The sequence below is a fragment of the Triturus cristatus genome, chromosome 5_2 (assembly GCF_964204655.1).
Source record: "Triturus cristatus chromosome 5_2, aTriCri1.1, whole genome shotgun sequence".
Classification (NCBI taxonomy): Eukaryota; Metazoa; Chordata; class Amphibia; order Caudata; family Salamandridae; genus Triturus; species Triturus cristatus.
Genome location: NC_140588.1, coordinates 413,213,949 through 413,234,352, shown reverse-complemented (window position 1 = coordinate 413,234,352; position 20,404 = coordinate 413,213,949). Strand labels below are relative to the sequence as shown.

At 44.1% G+C, this 20,404-nt stretch overlaps 1 protein-coding gene across 2 annotated transcripts in view; it reads right to left on the bottom strand.

Moving 5' to 3' along the window:
* Nucleotides 1-9,417, bottom strand: part of ANKRD12 (ankyrin repeat domain 12) — a 436,051-nt gene extending 426,634 nt beyond the window's left edge. The window contains exon 1 of one of the 2 annotated variants that reach the window (XM_085607326.1): nt 9,221-9,417. The gene's annotated coding sequence lies outside the window, so the exon portion shown is untranslated. The remainder of the gene's footprint in view (nt 1-9,220) is intronic. The other variant, XM_085607327.1, reaches the window with a different exon arrangement.
* Nucleotides 9,418-20,404: the final 10,987 nt, after the last annotated feature.

Sequence of the window (20,404 nt, the reverse complement as noted above, 5' to 3'; positions counted from 1 at the left end):
GGGGGTAGGTATGTGAAGTGGTGAGTTGGTAAACAGCGTCTCGCAAAGGATGATACAAATCTCGCCTTTCTTTTCCACAGACGATGATAGTGGGTGAAAGGGAGTGGGAGAGTGCCTTCAAGTTAGATTCTAGTTTCAGTTAGAGCAATAAAGCATTTAAGAAACTCATAGGATGTTCAGTGATGAAGGTATGTACGTGGCATTAGCATAACAAAAATCTAGCCAGAAGGCAGAGGTACAGGGTCAAAGGCAAGGATACATTTGGCCAGCGATTTGAGAAGTATATGGTTTGTGGAATGTTACTGCATTACAGTGATGTGTTTTTTAAAAGGAGCGTTTTCAAAGTCTCCTGAATTGGGGCAGGGTGTGGGTGGCTCTTGTGGAAGCAGGGCTGGGCGGTCCTCATGAGGAAAGTCTTGTTACATAAAACCTGCACTCCATGGACAGAAAAAGACCTTCTGTTGAGAGCAGTGAAGTCTTCAAGAGACAAAATGTTTGAAGAACAGTAAGGAATAATGGTTAGAAAGGCTTACAGTGCTAAGGTGGGATAACACAATGAAGAGGGATATAATAGAAGCTGGGATTTAAAGGAAGTAGAAGCCAGCATGTGACCTCAGGCGCTGGCTACAATATTTACTTCAAGGGAGAGAAGGGCAGAATTCATGCTTTGGTGATCATGAAGAAGAAATGCAGCAATCAAGTGATGCTAAGGAAAGGCAAGGTTTTGTTAAACCTGAATTATGCTGGGAGCGAGAAGACAGCACCAGTCGCTTGGAGTAGTAAGACCCAGAGTTATATCAGCACCTGGCAGCATGGTGCACAGGATCAATTCCAAAACTAGGTCCAAACTATGGCTATCACTTCTAGGTAACTTGTACAAATGTATTCCTAAGCCTGTTTTCAGTGCTATGATCCATACTTGGGCAACTGATGTAGAAGTTAATACTCAAGCCTGTATCAGCATGATGAAGCAGATAAACTGCTTAATCCTTCATGCTGACACATAACTGATTGACACCTTTAAGAGAAAAATAACAAACATGCACAAATTGTGTAAAAATACATTGAAAAATTTTGAAAAACAGATGAAAATATTTAGATACTGCCTCGTAAAAGCATGCAGAAGAGAGTAGGTTAGAGAAAACTATTCAGTAACATAACATAGGTTGGTGAATTTCTAAACTGTGTTGGTATATTTAATGTGTAGTAGAAAAGTGAAAGTGACTAATCACGTTCTATGAAGGACTACATTAAATAACAATGCATGTGAAAAATGAATGATACTTAATGTCATTAAGAGGGCATTACATGTGTATTTTAGGAGTTAATTTTAGAACTCCATGTTTTGAATATCTGAAAATGTGCACCCAGTGGTGAAAGCCAAAAGGATGCTGCGCGTTTATAAAAAGATTAAATGTCTTGAAACTTTTAAAGAATAATCTTTATATATGTATTAATGAGAGAATAATCTTTATATACGTATCAATGAGAATCACTAGAAACGACATTACCATTCTATGTTTTGAATTTTTTTATACGTTGATACTTTGAAAAAATAGTAATATGCCATAGTTATACATGCTAATTTCAATGAAACTAAAATTGCTTTATGAGTGCAAATGAATTTAAATACATAAATAAGGATCTCGAAAATCTAGAATGAAATGTATTTCCATTATTTTATATTCTATATTTCAAGAACCAAATTCAAATTAGGCCTACATTTTCCTTACTTGCTTGCATTTCGTTCTCATGGAAAAGCTTTGTAGACTTACAATGTGGACTGAAACTATGTTTCATAGAAAGTGTTCCCATGCCCATAATAGGAATATTTGCAACTTATTTTGTTACTTTGGGAACATCTGCAGTGAGAAACTGTCCTCTTGAACACCCTCATGGGCAAACGGACCATTGTTGAAAATAATATACACTGGATGGTTTGATGGCTTATATGATCATCACCACCCTTTTGTTATAACATGTGTCTCCTTTATGTTGCCTGACAATTATCCTAAATAAACTGACCAATGGACTGACCAGATGAGGTGACCCAGGAGGTGACACCCCGGAACTTGTGGATTAATATACACTGTGTGACAAATAAGTCTGGTAATTGATGGCCTGAGAAAGAACACATTTGATTATTCTGCACTCCTACTTTTAAATGCCCGAGATTGATGCATTTACTCCCCTTAAATTTACTGATAAAACTAAACCATTCTTAAGTCCTGTTTCTGTCTCTCTAGGTCTCATCTTCAATTATTGATTGTGCATTCCAAATGAGTATTAATGAGGGATGGGAATCTGAATAGAGATCTCTGGACATCAATTTCTAATGTTAATATTCTGCTTAGCCCTAACAGAGTTAATCGTTTTTATGATTGTAGTCCGACTGAATTTCTTCAGGAGATTTGGTCTAGCTGTGATAATTCTCTGTTGAGGGTTATATACTTGAATCTAATTACTAGTTTATAGGTCAGTTACCCAATTGCTGGCCCTCATTGGATAACTGGGTTGGATCCCCTATATTCGACCCCTCTCTGCACGATTCATGATCCATCAGAGGACCAAGTAAATGAAACCTGAAGCGTAGTGAAAAGAGATAAGATGAAAAAAGTAAATGGGCCTAGCGGCTCTAAACAAGCACTGAGGACTGAACTTGTGAGTAGGGCCTGCTAAGATTCCGAGTGCATGCAAATTGCTGTGCCTATTTCAGCACTTTGAACAATGAGTTGTCCTCATGGCGTACAAGTCAATTTCCAAACCTCTCTCTGAAAGTAAACAGCACTTGGTGATATTGCATACGGGTTCACTACCAAAACAGAGGACAGCATCTGTGCGCATGATGTATAGGCTGATTTCTTATCTCTGCCCAACACTAAAAGCTACTGCTGAGTAACGGTCGGTGTACAGGCTGATTTCATGCGATATCAGCACTAACAACAGCAACTAGGAAAGGGTGCAAATCTTCCAACTAACATTCAATATGTATGCAAATTAACATGACAGTGTCAGAATTATGTGCAAGCAATTATGGGCACTGTATAATAGCCAATTCCCATAGTGAAGACTATCTGGAAACAGCATAAAGACATCTAACTAAGCATGTGTCAGAATTACAGACAATAGTTTTAACATGACAGGCATGCACATTTCCCAGTCTTTATCAGCGAAAAAAATATATGAAAAAACAACAACTGTGGTGTGCAGGTCGCCTGAATACTTAAAGCTAACATTAAATACAATCAAACTGAAATAAGCCTAGAATTATGGCATTATTAAAAATACACAGAACTACCACACTCTTGCTGCAGGAATGTATGGAATTGCTAGATGCAACAAGCACTGGCAAAGTCAATAGGTCCAGCTTTAATGTGCTAATGCAAGCAAACTGCAATTGTGAATGCTTTTTTTTTTATCAACCATCACTACGTTAAAGCCAGACCTATTGGTATTGCCAATGCTGGTTTTGTTTTAAGCAGCTGAACTGTGTTGCCTTAAGCATATGTGTGGGTTCATGCGTAAACATCATTGTTTCTCCTCACACAGGACCCCATGATTAAAACCTTTAAAAAAACTCCTGCGGCAGTGAAAACCAGAAAAAATAGGACTTTTGGTGTATGAGGTAAAGAATGTGTGATTAATTATTGTACTTTTGGGATGCAAAATAGTGCCTCATGCATTTCAATGTAAGCACTCCAATAAAGACAGAATGATACGCCAAACAGCCAATAGCATGAAGAGAATACTCTTTTGAAGAGAGACAACGTCCACTCTATGTACATTAAATACAAATAGTGCCAAGAGGTAAAAGTACTGCTATGCCCTCAGGCCACAGCTGAAAAGAATTGGGGAAACTAAGAGTTAGTGCACAAGGAAAATTGAAGGAAGTTGTTAATGTTCAACATTTTGATTTTCACCAATATTTAACCCTTTGATATCAAATCATTTGGAGGGCTTGCGATTAGACAATGGAACACTTAACGCTGAAGTGCACAAGATCTATGGGATATGACGTGCTCATATATTTTTTTTAAGTTGATAAAACATCTACACGACTGCTTTTAAAAAACAACCGTCCCTGAATGGTTAATGCCAACCTTGAGGTTCTGCCTACTGAAAGCAAATGAAAGGAGGGGGAGAAAAAGGAGTAAAGAAACAAGCTCTCTCATCATGGTGCTGCTAGCTCAAAGAAACGTAAATGTGTGGGACTGGTTAATCACTGAATGGAAAAGCTGCGTGGGACCTAGTATAGACTTTAATTGCTGAAGTTGCTTGAAGCTTCATGATGACAATGATTGGTGTTATTTGAGAGGTAACACAAAGGGGTTAGCAGCCAAGTTCTGGAGTGCATACTTTTATTGGACACTTCCAAAAAAAAGGTTGCACTTGGTATAGAGAGATTGTGCATTATTAAAATATATCTCTTGAAAGTACTTGTTTTATATTAAACAGTAATTCTTGCAGTACACTTTGCAGCAGCCGTATAATGTGTGTAATAACATTTTAAAATAATGATTTACATATTCACAGTGCTTTCTACACAGGCTAGGGCATCAAAGCATTATAAATGCAAGTCACTACTCCCTGATGCGCCAACAGGTATCTCAAGTTCTGAAACGCTTTTGTTACAGACATCAGCACACATCGAAATAACATGTTGAAATTTCATAGTGTAAGAGCATTTTCCACTGCTTAATTGACCTAGAATTTATTTTTCATTTAAGGTGCGTGCGTTATTTAATATGCAGTAACTGGAATACAAAAGACAAAAATAAAATTACAGAATATTTTATTCTTTTTAGCCATGTTGTTGACCCCATTCCCACACTCATTGAACCCGATCCAATGTCACTCAGGATCACGGTTTCCATACTTTTTAATGCACTTCAACTTTTCAAGACAAGTGAAAAATAAATCTCTTAAAATCGACCAGCCATTAAGCACTATGTTATATCCTAAGCATTACATTTATGTGTAATCAGCCTAGGTCCTCCTAGCTGCTCAGCCAGAGTGAGAGATGGTAATGGAATGTTGGTGTGACTGTGATGCGTGGAATGCCTGGGTACCTGAGTGGATGTGTGGATGACAGTTGCAGATGGGCTGAGCAGCTAGGTAGGTTGCTCCTGGTGGGGCTGGTACATGACTTGTACCTATCTAGAGCTGGCTGGACTAAGATTGTTAATACCCGGACGTGGATCTAATAAAGAAGACTTGAAACTACTCTACAAAGCTACCAGTGTCTCTATGCAGGGTACAAAATGTATTTTGGCGACGAGCGGACCTGGACCCAAGCGTACTTAAGAACAGCACAGAAACCAAGAGACTACTTAGAAAATCCTGTAACCAGCGAAACCACAAGAAAATTAAGCAACTACATGATGGAGAATGGAGCAACAGGCATGCCAGCCCCACCAGTGTCCATGTCATCGGACGGCCCCAACAACCGTGTGTGTCCAGCCTCATCGTGCTCCATGGATTTGACCACAGGTATGGTCTATTTGTTAGGGTGTATCTGAAATACCTTTCACCCTACCACATCCTTACGTATGTGCTGCTTGGATATCTCTATAGCGTAAAAGGATTGTGGCTATACAAAGGCGAATGACGCTTACGTGCCACAGATTGTACATGTAGTGCTGTCAAGAACTGTAGTTATAGATCTGTAATGTGTTTTTACACATGGCATTCAATTTGTGCAATCTCTATATTTTGTTCTTCCTGCTATACCAGTTTTGGTTTCAGGTGGCGTTTGTTGTAATTGTGTTTTCACAGTGCAGCGATGAATTGTGTGACATCGCACATTAGTGTCGCTTTGGGGTAGAGTTATTATTCGTTTAGGAACTTTTATAAATGTCTAAAGGAAAGTGCAGGTTCGTGCTATAGCCCTTGTGTTTTAGACATTAATTAACTCCAATGTTTTGGTTCTTGTTGTGCTTTTTATTCCCTTACTTAGGGGGAGTCATGACCCATCACAACTCGGGTGAGTGTTCGCTCACCAGCGTGGGGCACAGGTATACATTGTTCTGCAATATTGGAATTGCATTGTCTACAGTGTCGTATTTCGTGATGTCACAGTATCTGCTCAAAGGATGGGTTCTCCATGTGTTTTGTTGGGTGGTTATCATAGTGTTCCTTCAAAGGAGGGATGGGTTTGGGTTATTAACCTATCATTGTTATAGTTATTGTGTGTAACCCTTTCACAGGGTTGGATATGGGTTTATATCCCATTAGCAGTTGTGCGCAGTACTAATGTACAACCAGGGTATACCCCACTTACAGTTGCGCGCAGTACAAAAGTACAACTAGGTTGTGTGTTTTGGGTGCAAGCCCCTCACACACTGTTATGGGTCGTTGTCCCATATTGTGGTAGTTGCCTTGTATTTGGGATAGGTGTTGCAGGGTATTTTACCTTTGACATTACAGTATAGTATTTTACAGCTGGTTTCATAATATTACTATTTGTTATTGTGTCTCTACACTACGCTTCTTAATGCTTTTATAATTTTTGGGGGGGGAGGATGGGGAATATTGTTACACATGTATTTTGATGTATTTTTCCCATCTTTTCTGGATTCGTATTGTTCATTCTTCTGAGATGTTTTGCTTTATGTTGCATCCCGGAGTTATGAATTTTACTGCTTACTTGTGTATAGTTTTTCCTTTACATTTATTATTGTTGTTTTTATGTAAAGGAAAGGGGACAAGCATTACATTTATGTGTAATCAGCCTAGGTCCTCCTAGCTGCTCAGCCAGAGTGAGAGATTGTAATGGAATGTTGGTGTGACTGTGATGCATGGCATGCCTGGGTGCCTGAGTGGATGACATTTGGAGGTGGGCTGAGCAGCTAGGTAGGCTGCTCCTGGTGGGGCTGGTGTATGGCTGGTACATGACTTGTACCTATCTAGAGCTGGCTGGACTAAGATTGTTAATACCCTGACGTGGATCTAATAAAGAAGACTTGAAACTACTCTACAAGGCTACCAGTGTCTCTATACAGGGTACAACACACTTCATTTAGAATGCCCTTTGAGCTGAATAGACCGACATTAAAGACACAAAAAAACATTTGACAAACCATAACGGAAAAAAAGTGGGGAGGATTAAAAGTCTGTGAATTGGCAGCAACTATAAATATCAATCTAGCTAGATAAGAAATCCAATGTTTGGACGGGGAAGATGACGATTTCGAGTATTTTGGGGCTTATGAACGGGTTTTTCAAGGTGTAATACACACAGTTCCATGTGGCCTTTTTCTTTAAGGATTTCACCTCCAAGGTACTTGCTGATCAGTCGTTGTGAATGGATCCTCGTTTGTTTACAACAGAATGACATTCAGAAACACTGGGGAGCGCTCCTTCTATGTATATTGAGGTATCTCCATACTATAATGTATGGCATACATGCCAATAAACCCGACCCAGGAGGGAGACTCCTGTAAGCCAAACATTTCTCCTTTTAGCTATCCTCCGTTTACAATTGCCTCCACTTCAATATGTCAATTGGGAAAATACATATCCAATATTATTTCTCAAAATCTCCTGTTCTAAAATGTTGGTAGGTGTGTGGTGCTTCCAAATGCCCGTGTAAACTGCAAGACTGAGGGGGAAATCGCTGAATGTATTATATATATATATATATATATATATATATATATATATATATATATATATATATATATATATATATATATATATATATATATATTGCACATTGAGAATATTCAAACATCTACTTAGTCAGTTAACAATTACATCCAGTTCTAGTTTTTCATGTTTGGGTGTTTAGTTACTTGTAGCGGGCTAACCTAAGAGAAACTGAGCACTGAAATGGTCGAAGGGAGAATAAGTAAGGGCGGAAACCTTACAAACAATTCCGGATTGTTTTAAATTATCCGGATTTTTCATTTTTGTTTCCAAAGCCAGTCAACAAAGTAAACAACAGCGCTAATATAAAACACCTGCAATGGTGCCGTAGTGCTGGGAGAGAAAATGGCAGTTCAGACTCCGCGTTGAAAAAAACGTAAACACTGAGGAGGCTACACGGAGAAAGCGCTTCAGAAAAACGCAGTTCTGAGATCTGCTGCTCTTGTCTGTTCGTTTAGGGGAGGAGCTCCTTTTCCGACGACAAGGGATACAAACATTCCAAGGGAAACCATGTAATACACAACAGTCGCCCCCACTACAGTCATATTTTGGTGTAGAAAAAAACCTAGTCTAAAATATATAAATAGTTCCAGACTATCACGCATCACACTGTTCTACTGCATCCGTAGGTAGAACAGTAGCCGTCTCCCCTCCCAAAAGAGCTATAACATATAAAGCTCCTAAGGCTGTGTAAATATGCTGTAAGGAGACAACCCCACTCCTTTCACGCTTTGCGAAAAAGAGCCTTATCCCCCACAGAAACCACCTGAAATTGAATTATTAAAGCACGCTTCCTGTCACAAAAGAAGACTGTAGAAGCACCTTTACTATAGCTTCCAGGCTACATGGCATCTGGCACGGAGACGATCTATGCAATATGTATGAAAGCAACGTAAGATGGAGGGAGCACCATCTCAGCAGAATTTGACAGGGTGCTGTGTTGAAGCAGCACGACACCTCCATGCACCAGTCTTCAATGCACCACTTGAGGCACAGAAGCGCCAGGCACCCCGCCCCCTTCCATTAATAAAAAACAGCAGTAAACGCAGTCAAACCGTCCACAACCCCATACAATCGGACTGAAATTCCCTCTCAGTGTCACGCCCCTCGGCTGCCATCTCAGAGCCTTGGCTCTGATCCAGAAACCTAGGTTTAGCGCCTCCAGTTTTCATGCACGATTTTGACAAAACTATTACTATTTCGCTACCCAGTAATTACGTGTGAATTTTCCTAAACCTCCGCATTTCTTTCTAGAAACCCAGACACCAGTACAAAAAGGTATTTTTGATCTATTCACACTACAAAAACGGTAACAGTTTGCAGGGCCTGGCTGTGTTGGAAAGGCTGCATTGCTGGTTTCTGTTTATAGAAGGAGTGTGGCACCCACCGACTTGCCCCCAGGTGCTGCCAGGGGACAGTTGCCTGTAGAGGCAGACAGTAAACGTAGAAACAGGTGGGAGTGGCAGCATACTACACCAAACCTTTGCTGCTACAGAACCTCAATCCAAATCACCAGCACCCAACAGTCACTCTGCCAACCAACCCAACAGCAGTTCACAGAGTCGCTACTCACCCTAAGCTTGGACTCTCTCTCCCTCTCTGTTGTGTGCGACGTGAAGCTAGGTCTATTCCAACAGCGCGAGCGCCCCCTCCTACTCCAGCCAGGCCCACGCAGCTGGGCTCCAGGATTGACAGCTCCAGGCCTAGGGCGCAGACTGTTTCCACTCCAGTGTCAAGCAGCAGGGTTCCTGGGCGGGACCTCACGGACTGGAAGCAGTGCGCATGCGCACACGAGCTGTTTCTGCTGCCACGTGACCTACCCTCCAAGTTCATTTCACTAAGCTCGAACTATACCCCTGGGGGACTACTAGAAGCAGTTTCTTTATGAGGCGCAAAATCACGCCCAGGGGGTACCAGAAAAGGTAGACTGGCTACTATTCTTATTTGTATCAGTATGCCCTGTCTGTTTTCTGAAGATACGCCCTTTTCCCTGGAGCCTTGAAGTTTGTACAAATTTAGACCCGCCTAGTAGACAAACGTTATTGTGCAACTCGTTCTACGAAGCAAAAATAATTGGAATGCTGATCTGTTTCTACAAACATTGCCAAAGCGTAAAGGTCTGGCTTGCATTTTGAGTCATGCTTAATAGTATTAGACAAGCATTGGCAAAGAAAAGCGCGAGAGCAAAATAAAACATGCGCTTGGATGAGTGCTTAAACAAAAAAAAATAACGTGTTTCAAACAAGCATTGGCAAAGCCAACAAGGTTCCTGTATGTGGAAGCTTTTCCTAAATGTCAAATATCTGGTAAATTCACACATGCCAATAGACCTGTTTCAGATGAGAGACGTCTGATTTACGAAGCAAATAATTGGTTTCTTTTAGCTGTCTCCCGCCTGAAATTGCCTCTACACAAGTCAAAGGGAGAAATACATTTTCCCTCGATTATTTTTTTTAAATCTTCCCTTTACTCTTCTTAAAATGCTGAAATGCAAATTAACTCTGGATTATTTTTTTTGCGTATTTATATAGTGCGAACTCGAAGGTATTGGAGCGCTTTACATAGCACCGTATTTACATTACACATTCAGGCACGGGGAGATTAAGTGATTTGCCCAGAATCACAGGATGTGGACGCAACCTCGAGGCTTGAACCCTGGTTTCCAGCACCAGAGGCGGCAGTGCAGCCGATGGACCAATTGGAGCTTGAAATTATGTTAACAAACTATGTTTACACTGTCCTCCATCTTGTACCAACGTCATTATGCATCAGATTCTGACTATTATTGTCATCTTGTTCGAAATAAACAATTTTGCAAGTAACTAAGGATGTGTTTCCACCAGACCAAGGCTGCTTTAGCTGTCTCAGGCTACTGTTCTACAATTTGTCAACTAAATTGTTTGACTGTGAGAAAGTATAGAAACTCAATGTATTACTATTGTGAGAGAAACCTCCAATGGATTCTTTAGTAAAGTGTTTCTTTCCGCTCATCTCCTATTTGTGTGCCTCCTGAGAATCAAAAATTAGCTAGCATTCGCGCCAAGAATTTTCAATTCTATTAAGGACACGGAGGCGAGGATTATGCTATCTCCTTCTCTACTGCGTAAATCACAGCAGCCAGTAAAACATACAATTTAGTATAAACAAACTACATTGTCCATGGTACTTTGCGTCAGCCACGCCTCCTTAGCCCTCCATAAGAGCCCTGGTTACTGTCCCAGCATCCTCTTTCTTTGCTCGAACTGTATATAAGTCCACTAAATCAATAATACTTCACGAACATCCTTCAACATGGAAGTTAACAGGAAACCAAATTCCACCGAAAGGCTTCAACTTGAAGACATCTCTTATTCAGACTTCTTGTCTGCACCTAGGAAAAACCAAACATGAACAACCCGTAATTTCTGCATGGAACTATAAGTCAGTACAATAGCAACGGGTGGGTAAGCATGAACAATCATATTGTAACATAGCCGGGTGGGATAATTCTCGCCTCCGTGTCCTTAATAGAATTGAACATTCTTGGCGCGAATGCTAGCTAATTTTTGATTCTATTACAGGACCGGAGGCTTTGGATTATGCTGGTTTAATGCTTATTAAAGACAACAGATGTTATATCTCCCACCGGCTTGTAAAATAAAATTGCTTGAAAGTTGACTCAGATGACCAATCGGCACAACGCATAATGTCCTGAATGCTAGAACCCAACATAAATGACTTTGATGCCATGGCACTCCGCACAGAATGTGCATCAAACATTTGGATATCAACACCAGCTTCCTTCATGATATAACGAAGCCATCTGGCTATGGTTGCAGCAGACACTGGTTTAAAAGGTTTTTGCAAAGCAATCAAAAGTTGAGTAGCCCCCTCAGGCCTCAATGATCGAGTACAATCCTCGTAAGTTTTCAAGCATTGGACAACGCAGAATTTCTTATTGCTAGGAAAAGCATTATACTCTATATGTCTGGAAAGTGTCTTGGTACGGCCTGTAATAGTAAAAGAAACTCCTTCCGGAGTAAATACTCTACCTGTAATTTCCAGTGCCCGCACATCCGATGAACGTCTACAAGCTGACAAACATAGAAGCATTGCCAACTTTGCAAACAGCTGTTTTCTTAATAACAGAGTATTCGCCGGCCAACTATTGAAGAGGGAAATGACTACGGAAACATCCCATAAACCTGAGTACTTGGGTTTGGGGGGGATTCGCTATTCGTATGCCTTTAAGAAGCTTACAAATCATAGGGTGCATACCAACCGGTTTCCCATCCACCGGGTGATTTCCCCCGCTGAAATGGCTGATCGAAAGGTTTTTACAGAGCGATAAGCCAGACCGCTTGCTGCCTTCTCTGAAAGAAAATTTACAATATCGGGTAATCCTGCCCTCACGGGATTCAGGTGCCATTCCACGCACCAACCCATCCAGCCTGTCCAGGCTAAGGAGTATCGCTTCCTGGTGGAAGGCGCCCAAGCCTGCCTGATGAAATCCAAAGCTGTTTCCGAAAATCCCGGCATTTCCCACTGCTGCCGGAAATTCGCCATACCATCAGCAACAACCGCTCCGATAGAATCAGAGGGTGCCGTTCTCCGTGAAGTCCCAGGAGAAGAGCCTCCGACCATGGGAGCCTCCTGGGAAGATCGCAGCTCATCTCCAACAATATTGGGAACCATGGCTACGATCTCCATTGTGGCGTACTAAAATCACCTCCGCCTGCTGTCTGAGAATGTGAGAAGTCACTCTCGGAATGAGAAGGAAAGGTGGGAATGTATAATTCACTGACCCCGACCAGTCCTGAAGGAATGCATCCGTTGCTTTCGCTACTGGATCCGGTCTCCAACTGAAGAAGTTGGGAATTTGTCTGTTCAGCCTGGAGGCAAATAAGTCCGTCTGACACAGACCCCAAATTTCCTGCAGCCATTGGAACATGCTCAGCAGTAATTTCCAATCGCTGTAATTCCTGAGGTGTCTGGAGTTCCAGTCCGCTATGAGGTTGGACTGTCCCGGAATATATTCCGCTATTACCGTTATCTAGCGACTCAGGCAGTAATGCCAGAAATCTTTGGCAATCTCCACCAACAGGGATGACCTCGTTCTTCCCAACTTGTTTATGTATCTCACTGCCGACACGTTGTCCATCGGTAGAAGGATGTAGCAGAAGATCTGCTTGGGAGACAGGGTGCGAATCGCAAAGGAACCCGCTAGGAGTTCCAGGCAATTTATGTGTAGTGATAGTTCTTGGGGAGACCACCTTCCGCCTGTGGAAACATCGCCGCAACGTGCTCCCCAACGACTGACGTCGGACTCGATAACCACCTCGGGAAGGGAGCCGAAAATGGCTCTTCCGTTCCATGCTTCCACGTGGCCCACCCACCATTGCATCTCTTCCCTCACTTCATGTGAAAGGGGAACCAGGTTTGTATAAGCCAGACCCTTCTGTAGGTGTTGGATTTTGAGTCTCTGTAAAGCCCTGTAATGTAGTGGTCCCGGGAAAATCGCCTGAATGAACGATGCCAATAACCCCACTATTCTGGCAATGACCCTGAGCGAAACCACCTGTTTGGCTAGCATCATCACTATTTCTCTCTTCAAATCCCTGAGTTTCGCTTTGGGAAGATGCAATTGAGCCTTCTGGGAGTCTATCACAAAGCCAAGAAACTCGGTCGTCCGCGACGGTATCAGAGCAGATTTGACATGGTTGAATACAAACCCCAGGCTCTGCAAAAGAGAGATAATCATTTGAAAGTGCTGCGACACCAGCGCTGGACTGTGGGCCATGATTAAAATATTGGCCAGGTAGATAATCATGCGCACCCCTTGCTCCCACAAATGCGCAACCACCGGCTTCATCACCTTGGTGAAGCACCAAGGAGCCGAGGAAAGCTCAAAAGGAAGGGCCAAATACTCGAACCACGACCTTTCCATTGAAATTGCAGGAAGCGGCGGTGTGGAGGAAAAATGGGAATGGACAGGTAGGCATCCTTGAGATCCAGTCTGACCAGCCAATCCCCTGGTTTCAACAGATCCGCCAAAAGGTGAATCCCTTCCATTTTGAAATGTTTGTAAACGAGATAATGGTTGAATTCCCTCAAATTCAGGACCAGTCTGTGGCCACCACCCTTCTACTGGACCAGAAAAATATTGCTGCAAAAACCGTGAGGCTTGTTGTTGCATAAAGCTATTGCGTGTTTTTGCAGCAATTCTTCTATTTCTTTGTCTATAAAATTGCATTCTTGTTGGGAAAAATGGAGAGGTCTCGGGAACGTTTCCTGACAGGGTGGTTCATAAAATTCCAGTTGGAATCCTTGAACCGTCTGAATTACCCACGCATCCTGAGTAAGGTTGCGCCAATTGTGTAGGAAAAATTGAGTGCGACCCCCCAACGGTAAAAGAGACAAATCTGGCACACTCACCTGTTAAACTCTGTGCTTGGAAGCCTGCTCTGTTGCCACCTCCGTGGAATCTGCGCTTGTTGAATCGGCGACGGGTGGGATAGAAGGTTCCCCCTCTAGTAGAGTCCCATTCACCTCTTCCGCGACCATAATCACCTCGGGGGGGACCTTGATTGGAGAAACGGCCTGACGAGCGTCCCCTACCTCATCCGGCCCTGTTGAAAAGGCCTTGCGTAAACACCCGTTTTATTCCTGTTTGAGCTTTATCAAGGGATGTGAAAGTCCCCACGTACTTTGACACATCCTTCACGAACCGGTCTCCAAATAAGTTACCCTCTGCAAGAGGTCCGGGTTCAGCGGCTGCTAGATCGCTGAGATTAGTGTCCATACGCATAAGCAAGGACTTACGCCTCTTCGTCGATATGGCACAGTTGGCATTGCCGAGCAGGCAAATGGCTCTCTGTGTCCACCCAGCGAGGATGCCCGGGTCCACTGGAGTCGCTGATTCTTTGGCCACTAAGGCCATTTCCAGTATCTTTGTGAGGGGACCCACAACATCAAGGAGCTTATCTTGACAACCTCTCCAGGCTCGGGCTCTCTCTTTTTTGGGATCTCTGGCGAATTTCTTTAAAAACGTAAGCAAACTTACGTCTATCTCGGGAGTCTCCGCGACCTTATCAGGTAGATCCGGCCGAGGGCATTCCGACCTGAGCCTGTTCCGGACTTCCTTATCAAACCCTTTGCGAATATTCTCATGCAAGTATTCAATGACTTTGGTTGCCGGAGCCCAGTCAGTAGATCTAGGGTGTACTATTTCACTAGGATTGAAGGTGAAAGGGGTATTAGTTGGAGTCTCCGTAGGTGAAGAAGCCACTTTCTTGGCCTTCTACCTGGGAGGGGTCTCATCATCTGTTGTGTTAGTGTCGGTATCGGTATTCGTGGTATCGGTGTCCACATAGACTTTTTGCTTACTCTTCGCCTTGCCCCCAGTGGAGTACTCGTGGTCGCCACCCGATGGTGGGGGAAGAGAGTCCAGGGCCATGGCATGCGGCCAGCGGTGCACTTTGACTACCTCAGTATCCGGACGCACATTACGCTTGTCTTTAGTGAAACCGTGGCGCTTGGCAAAGCTCTCAAGCTGCTTGGTGATTGGTTTCAGTGCAGCTGCCAATGCTTGTTGTACAGTAGAGGGTGCTGTAGTCTCCAGGGCCCTGTTCACAGAGGATTGGACCGAGGCGTCCAGAGCCTCTACTATATTATCCTCAAGGACAGTCTCTTGGGGTCCCTCATAATAGACATCCTCCTCATCTTCATCGCGCACCCACTCATCCATGATTACAATAGTGGAGCAATTGAATCAAAGTCACACCAACTGCTAGAAGATATAATATATAAAATGGAGGAGTAAGGGGGGTGGCCAGACCACGTGAACACAAGTTATATTCTGTACCAAGCCCCCTCAGCAAAGCTGAATTCAGTAATTATTGCAGCCTAATAAGCCGTAAGAGCCGAAAGAAAGTTGTAATAGGAGCGTGTGCACACTCCTTCAGGGCGACTACTATTACAGCCAGTCAGGCGTCCTTCCTGTCATCTGCGTTGGAGTGAAAACGCGCTCAAAACGATAAAGGGACCGATGCAGGCGTGTGCAGCCCAACGCGAGCCCAAAAGAAGCCCAAATGCAGCCCAATGGGCTTCGCGTGAGCTGCACACGTCGGCCGGAAACCACCCGGCTCTTGCGGCGCTTACGGGCGATGAGGGAAGCCCTGGCACCGGCGCCTGAAGCACTGTGACCGAAAACGGTCTTTTCTCACCGCGCAGCGGTGTGGTACATCGCGCCGAGGGGCGCGCTACGAAGACTCAAGCTACCGACCTGGGAATCGGAGCAGAGCTCCCGCATGCGGCGCGAAGCGCCGAGTCAAGCGCTGACAAACGGAATAACTGTAAGTAACTCGGCAGATAATTATAAATATAAATAAACAAACCCTATAAAGCCAAGCGCAGCGCGCTACGTCAAACTTGGGCAACCCAATAAGGCATGGGTACTCACAAACTTTCTCTCGGGGGCCAAATTTACAGTGTGGTTTATGGCCGAGGGCCGCACAGGTAGGGGCGGGGGTGCTGGGGGACGGGGGTGGGGCTAGAGCAAAAATAAAACTATGACCATGAGGTTGAACACAGGCCCCTGCAGCGGACGCCTTCGCCCACTGAGCCACCAGACCCGGCATTCACACATCTCTCTCTCTATCTATCTATCAATCTCTCTCTCTCTCTCTCTCTCTCTCTCTCTCTCTCTCTCTCTCTGTCTGTCTGTCTCCCTCCGTCTCTACCTCCCTCTCTCTCTCCATCTCCCTCCCTCTCTCTATCTATCACTCTCTCTCTCTCTCTCTCTCTCTCTCTCTCCCTCTGTCTCACTCACTCTGCTTGTATCCCTCTCTCTATATCTCCCTCCCTCCCTCCCTCTCTCTCTCTCTCTCTCTCCCTCTGTCTCCCTCTATCTGTCTCCCTCCTCCCTCTGTCTGTCTCCCTCCCTTTGTCTGTCTCCCTCGCTCTGTTTGTCTCCCTCGCTCTCCCTCTGTCTCCTTCCCTCTGTCTGTCTCCCTCCCTCTGTCTGTAGCCCTCCTCCCTCTCTCTATCTATCCCTCCCTCTCTCTCTCTCTCCGTCTCCTTCCCTCTCTCTGTCACTCTCTCTCTCTCTCACCCTCCCTCTCTCTCTCTCTGTCTCCCTCTGTCTCACTCACTCTGCTTGTACCCCCCCTCTCTCTCTCTCTCTCTCTCTCTCTCTCTCTCTCTCTCTCTCTCTGTCTCCCTCTCTCTCTCTGTCTCCCTCTCTCTCTCCCCCTCTGTCTGTCTCTGTCTCCCTCTGTCTCCCTCTATATGTCTGTTGCCCTCCTCCCTCTGTCTCCCTCTGTCTGTCTCCCTCCCTCTGTCTCCCTCCCTCCCTCCATCTCCCTCTCTCTGTCTCCATCTGTCTCCCTCTGTCTCCCTCTGTCTCCATCTGTCTGTCTCCCTCCGTCACCTCACCCACTGCTCTCACACCCTGCTGTCCTCGTCACCTCACCCTGCATGTGTGTCACCCCGGGCAGAGACAGCTTCCCGGGAACACACACAGCCGCACTCGAGTACTTCACAGGTCTTTAAAAGACCATTCACTTGTTAATGAGGCTTTGTTGTATTTCACCTCTTCCTAGCACCCCTGCATCTCCACTCATTCAGAGTGGAGATGCAGGGGCGCTAAAGAAGAGGTGAAATACAACAAAGCCTCATTAACAAGTGAATGGTCTTTAAAAGAATCGCCCGGTCCCCATAGCTCCGTGCTGCTGCAACCGGCGGTGTTTGCTGACACTCTTTTAAAAAAAAAAAAAAAAAACAACAACACAGGTACAATGTTTGCAAGGTCCACGGGCCGCCAAGGAAGGCTTGCCGGGCCGCTGGCGGCCCGCGGGCCGTACTATGAGTACCCGTGCAATAAGGCAACATTTTAAAAGTAATCGGAGGGGTACTTATCTCTTGCTGTGAGCAGCAAAGAAAGAGGATGCTGGGACAGTAACTAGGGCTCTTATGGAGGGCTAAGGAGGCGTGGCTGACGCAAAGTACCATGGACAATGTAGTTTGTTTGTACTAAATTGTATGTTTTACTGGCTGCTGTGATTTACACAGTAAAGAAGGAGATAGCATAATCCGAAGCCTCCGGTCCTGTAATAGAATTATGTATGCCTGTCGACCATAGGTCTTCAAACCTTTTGATGCAGAGTCCCCCTTGGCAAAATTTTTTAGGTGTATGGACCCCTCCTAACAAAAATTTCTCAGTCCTGGTACTCATCATCAACAACTATCGACAACCATAAACGCCCTCAATTCCCACAGCAAATCCTTTTTTGGTGGGGAAATAAAATTAAACAGTGTTTAGCAAACCAAAAGTTAGTGAGCGTGGGGTTGTAGTCAAAGGTGTAGCTAAAAACAAAGGGCCTCATTAGTGAGGAATTGGCATAGGGCAGCGCCGCAAGTCTTCTTGCTGAGCTGCCCTATGCCAATGTGAAAGGGCAGGTATGCACTGTATTTATGAAATACAGTGCATTCCTGACCTTTCCTCTTGCATTGGCGCATAAATTGCTTCCTAGCACCAACATAGACAGGATTGTTTTTTGGCAGGAAGGTGCACCTTCCTTCACAAAAATGATCTTGAGACGCGTTTTCCTCTTTCTATGTGAGCTGCAGAATGTAGCACACATGGAAAGAGGAAATACGAGTAGAAATGAAAAACATCTCCTCATTAGGCCTCCTTTGGGAGACGTACGTTTTTGGCACTGCCCCAGGTTTACGTGGTTTTATAATTATGGGGCAGCATCAAAATCCATGGGTGTTGCGTGGGAACCCCACCCGGAGCGTCCAGTGCAGGTAAGTGTGGTGGGGCAGGGTGGGGTTGAGTTGACAGACGACGACGAAGGAAAATAACATTAAAAAAAAGAAACACACTTACCTTGTGCTTGCCGCATCGCTGACTCAGAGATGTGGCGAGCACAAGGTAAGTGTTTTTATTTTTTTATGTTATTTTCCCTCATTGCTGTCTGTCGACTCCCACTCTAGCCTACTAGCCCCACTGCGCTTACCTGCACCGGCCACTCCTGAACCTCACGCAATGCCCATGGAACACCTCCTTGACGCAGAGTAAGGCAACGCAGTGACTTGAGCTGCTGTAGCTTACTCCATATCTGTGAGGCCATGTAAAGCCATGCAGGTTGACTTTGCGCCGCCTCATAGGTATGGTTGAGATGCTTGCACACGGAGCGTAAAAAAAATGATGCTCTGGCGGTGCAAGCCTCTCTTAAATAAGCCCCAAAATATTCTGTATGTTTTTTAGGTCTTTCACCATAAGGTATTTACCTATAAAATAATGGGCAGCGTAAATGATTTTGTTTTTTTTTTAAGTTGTTACTCAGTGGGAAATGCACTGTAGTACATTATGAAACCTCCTTTAGTTAATGCACTGCAGAGGTCTGTGTGTAACCAGAGAGCCACAAAATTAAGTCTTGGTTGGTGCAGTGGAGAATAGTGATTTGTGTATATGGAGTGCTACGAGGTCACTGCCTGTGACAGAAAGCACTGTGAATATGTAAGTCATTATTTTATACTTACATTACACACAGCATAAGATAGACTGATACAAAATGTGAAAATAGTTTTACGATAAAATGGTGCTTCCAAAATGTAGATTTTAGTAATACCAGAGCGTATGGAATGCAATTTCATTTTAACATAACTGTTCCTTCAACACGTTCTTAGGGGTACTAAGGGCTGTGTAAATACAGTTACAATTAAAAGCAAGCACTTCACATCCCAGTTGTTAATTCTTTGCACTACCACTCAAAAAACCAAATCTTTGTCATCATAAAGCTTGGAATAATTCGATAAATTAAAGCCAGAACCGGCTCCCAAGCACCCTTTACACTTGCAGATTAACTATTAGCGCACATTTGCATTTCATTCAGGCAAGCAGGCATTCTGGCAGGAAAGCTTTTCACAGCACAGGAGACTTAATTGATGAAACTCCATCTGATAACGATGAAAATTAGCCATCCCAGGAGGGCTGTCTTTTTCCAAAACAAAAGCACATGTGCAGCTGGGGAATGCGCGACCCCCTTCCCAGGACTCCACGGCCTCCCTGGAGGTTGCACCCCACAGATTGAAGACCTCTGCTGTAGACTGTATGAGCCTCCTGGTTAGAAGTCCTATAAAATAATCCACAGATTTTGATGAGACCCCTTTCCCCTCCTTTTAGAAGGTGAATCTATGCTGGATTTCACTTTGAACTGTACTGAGTTCTTTGTACTTATGAACTGTATGCTTTGCTACTAAATTTTATCTATGGCTTTGTATAAATTGCCTTAAATCATTTATATAAAGCACTGAAATGGCCATCCTTGTCTGTTGTTTTTCCAAAGATGCCTGTTACCTGCTACGGTGCTAAATTAAACAGTGATGGCTCCATTCGGGGAGCACCAAAGTCCATATTGGGACTACACCACTCTTGGTCCTAGATGTTGGTGCGCCCATGAGCTGTTTAGGTCTCGCTGAGCCAGCGCATGTGCTGCTCCGAGACATTTAGTATTAGTTTTTCAAAGTGCTGCCTGGTGGCCTAGCGCTTGCGTTCACGCGAGCGTGAGCGCACGCAGCCACCATCTGCCTCCCTTCCAGCACGATCACTTTAACTTTTTCGTGCTGCTGCGTGGTTTTTTTTGCGTTGACTCGTTAGACTCGGGTGCAGTTTGGGGTGTATCAGGAAGTGATGACCTTTGTTTCACTATGGATATTCTCAGAAGAACTTTGGACGTCAGTGTGTTCTCACTCTCCCTTTTGAAGATGTCAT